Source organism: Schistocerca cancellata, chromosome 1, assembly GCF_023864275.1.
Source record: "Schistocerca cancellata isolate TAMUIC-IGC-003103 chromosome 1, iqSchCanc2.1, whole genome shotgun sequence".
NCBI classification, from domain to species: Eukaryota; Metazoa; Arthropoda; class Insecta; order Orthoptera; family Acrididae; genus Schistocerca; species Schistocerca cancellata.
Window position 1 is genome coordinate 703,156,633 of NC_064626.1, and position 5,432 is coordinate 703,162,064.

The window sequence follows — 5,432 nt, forward strand, 5'->3', positions numbered from 1 at the left end:
GCCGTGGTGATTTTGCGAGATTTATGTTGGAGGACTGTTATCTAGGTGAAGGCTCGTATTTTCAACCGTAAAACTCCCCGTGTGACACAACTCCTCTCTTGTACCGTCTGCCACTGGAGTTTGTTGAGCATTTCCGTAATGCTTTCGGGATTGTTAAATGATCCCGTGAGAAAACGAGCCACTCTTCTTTGCTTCTACTGTATCTCTATCTCTAGCTCTATCTCTCCTGTTAATCCACCTGGGTAAGTGTCCCGGACTAGTGAGCCCTGCTCAGTATTTTTTTGCGGATGAATTAAATTTTCTTAATATTCTCCTAAAGAATCTCAACTTGACATCTGATTTTCCTACAGTTCATTTTGTGTGGACATTCCAGTTTGAGTATTTCTGGGCGGTTACTTCTGCGTGGGCAACGGCCTTGCCGCAGTGGATACACAGGTTTCCGTCAGATCACCGAAGTTAAGCGCTGTCGGGCGTGGCCGGCACTTGGATGGGTGACCATCCGAGCCGCCAAGCGCTGTTGCCATTTTTCGGGGTGCACTGAGCCTCGTGATGCCAATTGAGGAGCTACTCTACCGAATAGTTGCGGCTCCGGTCAAAGAATACCATCATAACGACCAGGAGAGCGGTGTCCTGACCACACGCTCCTCCGACTTCTCAGCTGAGGATGAGGCGGCGGTCGGATGGTCCCAATGGGCCATTTGTGGCCTGAAGACGGAGTGCTAACTCCTTGGTGTCTTACGGTTGAATATTTCGTCCATAGAGGACAGTATGAGGAGGGCTCCGACTGTTAATAAAGATAAATACAACAGTTAATGCGACGGTCACTTACTTTTTCGCTAAGCGTTTCGTTTCACGCCATTTTCTTCGGTCGGAAAATTGAGTTGTTATATTGCTAGTGTTCATGAAGAGCACAGACTTCTTTTCATAGCAGCAAACCAAGTGCAAGATTGGTTATGTTACGTCTTTTTGTGGTCATAAAACTGATTTTTCTATAAAACACTTTTAAAGTTACAAAACATGTATTTTTATGAGTAAATTGTACCTACAAGGAAAGTAGCGCCGAGAAAAGTGCTGCATGCTGCCATTAGTTGCATGTGCTCTTCCCTGCACATTTGTTTACACTGTCACTTTATATTATATATGGCAGAAACGTGCATACTTGCATTGAATACAAAGATAAGTGAATAGTTCAACAGCTGGAACTTTGCTGTTCCTTTACTGTATATCACAGTCCAGTTACCATATTAAAATCGTTATATATAAATAATTTTTTTTATTTTAAAAACATGGATGGGCTTTAAAAGGATATGGGCACGCCATTGGACTGTCCCCTTGGCTATTAGGGACGGCAGAGTTGGCATCCGATCTCCTTTGGGAGGGAGCTTTGTCCACTCTAGACCTGTCGGGCTGATCGTTCCACGATACAGCTAAGTGGTTAGTGTATGGTACGTACTAAGCTGGCTTAAGGGCTGGTGTCTTCCAAGGAATTGGAGGTGTAATGCAGCGACGTCTGAAAGTAAACTTGTTTAATGAGCTGCAGAAGGCAGCACTTTACAGCGGAGTGGTATTAACAGGATCAGCGAATGACCAATGGATCATTACTGGCTGAGAAACCTGAATGTAAAAACACTTTCATGAAGTTGTCTGGGGAATCTCAAAATCGTAGGCTCGATTGGCAGCCCTTCTCGATGTTGGAGCCGTGGATGCTCTCGTGCAGGGGTACTGATTGGAGAGCTTTACTAGTTTCTGAGAGACAAGCTTTAACGATTCGAAGTATTTTCTTTCAAGACGGAAACTGAATGAACTGGCAAGTGTGTTTCGAATCATAGCTTCATTAGCAAGACTTACGTATTTACGTCAGCAACTTCATTTTATGTCAACATGCCGGAAACGCGTATCTCTGAAGGCCTGTTAATAAAGCTGCGTCTTCGAAATGTACATTAGCGTAAAAAACAGCTATAACAGACGCTAGATGTATTTCATTATTAAGTTCTCCATTTATTTCACTGTCTCCATTTATCGAGAACAGCCGCTGCGGCTACAATGAAACGTATAATAATTCCAATCCCAAAGAAAGCAGGTGTTGACAGATGTGAAAATTACCGAACTATCAATTTAATAAAGCCACGGCTGCAAAATACTAAAACGAATTGTTTACAGACGAATGGAAAAACTGGTAGAAGCCGACCTCGGGGAAGATCAGTTTGGATTCCGTAGAAATATTGGAGCACGTGAGGCAATACTGACCCTACGACTTATCTTAGAAAATAGTTCAAGGAAAGACAAACCTACGTTTCTAGCATTTGTAAACTTAGAGAAAGCTTTTGACAATGTTGACTGGAATACTCTCTTTCAAATTCTGAGGGTGGCAGGGGTAAAACACAGGGAACAAAAGGCTATTTACAATTTGTGCAGAAACCAGATGGCAGTTATAAGAGTCGAGGGGCATGAAAGGGAAGCAGTGGTTGGGAAGGGAGTGAGACAGGGTTGTAGCCTATCCCCGATGTTATTCAATCTGTATATTGAGCAAGTAGTAAAGGAAACAAAAGAAAAATTAGGAGTACGAATTAAAATCCATGGAGAAGAAATAAAAACTTTGAGGTTCGCCGACGACATTGTAATTCTGTCGGAGACAGCAAAGGACCTGGAAGAGCAGTTGAACGGAATGGATGGTGTCTTGAAGGGAGGATATAAGATGAACATCAACAAAAGCAAAACGAGGATAATGAAATGTAGTCGAATTAAATCGGTTGATTCTGCGGGAATTAGATTAGGAAATGAGACACTTAAAGTAGTAAAGGAGTTTTTTTATTTGGGGAGCAAAATAACTGATGATGGTCGAAGTAGAGAGGATATAAAATGTAGACTGGCAATGGCAAGGAAACCGTTTCCGATGAAGAAAAATTTGTTAACATCGAGTATAGATTTAAGTGTCAGGAAGTCGTTTCTGAAAGTATTTGTATGGAGTGTAGCCATGTATGGAAGTGAAACGTGGACGATAAATAGTTTAAACAAGAAGAGAATAGAAGCTTTCGAAATGTGGTGCTGCAGAAGAATGCTGAAGATTAGATGAGTAGATCATATAACTAATGAGGAGATATTGAATGTAATTGGAGAGAAGAGAAATTTGTGGCACAACTTGACTAGAAGAAGGGATTGGCTGGTTGGGCATGTTCTGAGGCATCAAGGGATCATCAATTTAGTATTGGAGGGCAGCGTGGAGGGTAAAAATCGTAGAGGGAGACCAAGAGATGAATACACTAAACAGATTCAGAAGGATGTAGGTTGTAGTAGGTACTGGGAGATGAAGAAGCTTGCGCAGGATAAAGTAGCATGGAGAGCTGCATCAAACCAGTCTCTGGACTGAAGACCACAACAACAACAACAACAACAACAGTAACTGTTGATTCTTCGTACCTTCAGTGAAATATCCGCTATGCTTACGGTATGTGTTCTCCCGTAATTGGTTACTCTTAGGCAGTTTAAGTGTTAGAGAATACCGGTGTTAAACATAATGAGATAAAAAAAAAATAAAAATAAAGGAAGCTTCGAAGGTATGTACACTAAACACGTGCAAGTCATGGACATAGAAATATATACAAATACACGCAAGTTGTTTAAATTTTGGTCTTGAACGTGTTATCCGAGAAATAAACCAAAATTGTTTGAAGAAATACGGTAACGAGCCCGTCGATATGCAAATGTTTATTTTACGGGCTCTCACCAGTCTTCAACTTGCATAATACGTTTAGATCTTCGACAGTATAATGTTTTCATCGACTGCATTTTGAACGTTGCTACCTTTTGTTCTATAATTTGTAGCTCCTTTATCCAATTGCAAATGAAGACGGAAAAAGAAGTTGAGAATTACACAACAAAAGGCAGCTGCAGCATTCAAAATGCAATCGATGAAAGCATTATACAGACGAAGATATAAGTGTGTAACACAAATTGAAGATCGATGAAAGCCGAAAATGCGTCATTACACGAAATGAAGCTTACGTAAAAAGAGTCTGGCATCTATTATTCCCTCAAGCAATTTCAGTCTACAGTTAAAGAGTTGTACCACCATTAACATGGATAAATTAATAAATTAAAAATAGCTCCAACGCCCCTGTTCTAGTTGGGTACCCATATGGCACACCCGCTAATTTTTATATGGTTGAAGTATACCGAGCTCCACAATGGATCGTATTTCGGACGGAAAGCGTTTCGACTGTACTTATACCATTTAGTGTTACGGCTAGAAATTTCCGGTTGCAGTTATGTTTCTAGTGTTCTCCACTAATGCACAGTCAGCTAGCTATTCCATGTGGGACAGTCTTCGTGACTCAGTGAAATTAATTTTAATACAGTTATGTATACTGGCGAAAGATACAAAGGAATATAGTAACCAAATGGGACTTAGGAAAACCACGATCAAATCTTCATTGCCTCCCACTCGGTCTACAACTTTTATCGAAAGTAGTACTTCTGGGATTGACTATCAGCGTCAAGATAATGGATTTCCCGTGGACTCTTAATGGCAGACGATGGAAAGAAAGAAGGAAGGAAGATTAAGTTTGTACACCCCGTTGACGACGAAGTCATTGGAGCACAAGGTCAGAATAGACACCGGCTTGGGAGGGAATCGGTCGTGTTCTCAAATATGCCATTCCGGAACTCGCCTTGAACGATTTAGGAAATCCATGGGAAACCTGAATCCGAATGGCTCGTGAGTGATTTGAGAACCACTCCTTCCGAAAGCGGCCCTAGTACCGCTTCATGCGATTCAGATAAAGAAGTTAGCACAAGAAAAATAGTGTTAAAATACTTGAAAGTAATACGACAGTGAAAGACATAAGCTTCCTAAATGAGTCACAGTAGTAAACAAATGTAAAAACAACTGTAGCGAAGACCTTTTTATAATTAGTGCGACACAAGCATGGATAACTATTTTCTACTATGTTATATACTCATATTTATTCCTTTTCCTACCAGTTATTTTCACGTTTATGCCAATTTTTATTTGTTACCACTTGAGTGGTTGATGGGATATGTATGTCCCACTGCGCATTGGTACCCCTGTATCTCACAACTGTCGAATGTTAGAAACTAGCATTTTTCTTGGAGAAAATACTACGGATTGTGGGATGGATATACAGGAATGTGTGAGTGATCAAATGGGGATGAGTGTGTTTATAACTGGCACAGAGCGTCTGTTTCACGAAAGTCAGATCAGATCACAATCTTCTCCATTCCAAGTATGTCTGAATTAACTGACTGTATTTTCTTATACATATTAGACATTGTTTTGAAATGTTACTACGCACCTCAGTAGTTCTGCTGGTTTGTACATAATCTGAATGTAGTGTGACATATATGCTCCAGCAAACTTCATGGGATGTAGAAAACAGTGGTGTGTGTGGTACGTCAAAGCCATCTACAGATAT

General features: G+C 40.7%; 1 pseudogene; it reads left to right on the forward strand.

The window, feature by feature from the left end:
- The first annotated feature begins 405 nt into the window (after positions 1 to 405).
- On the forward strand, positions 406 to 523 carry LOC126099151 (5S ribosomal RNA; annotated as a pseudogene).
- The last annotated feature ends 4,909 nt before the right edge of the window (positions 524 to 5,432 follow it).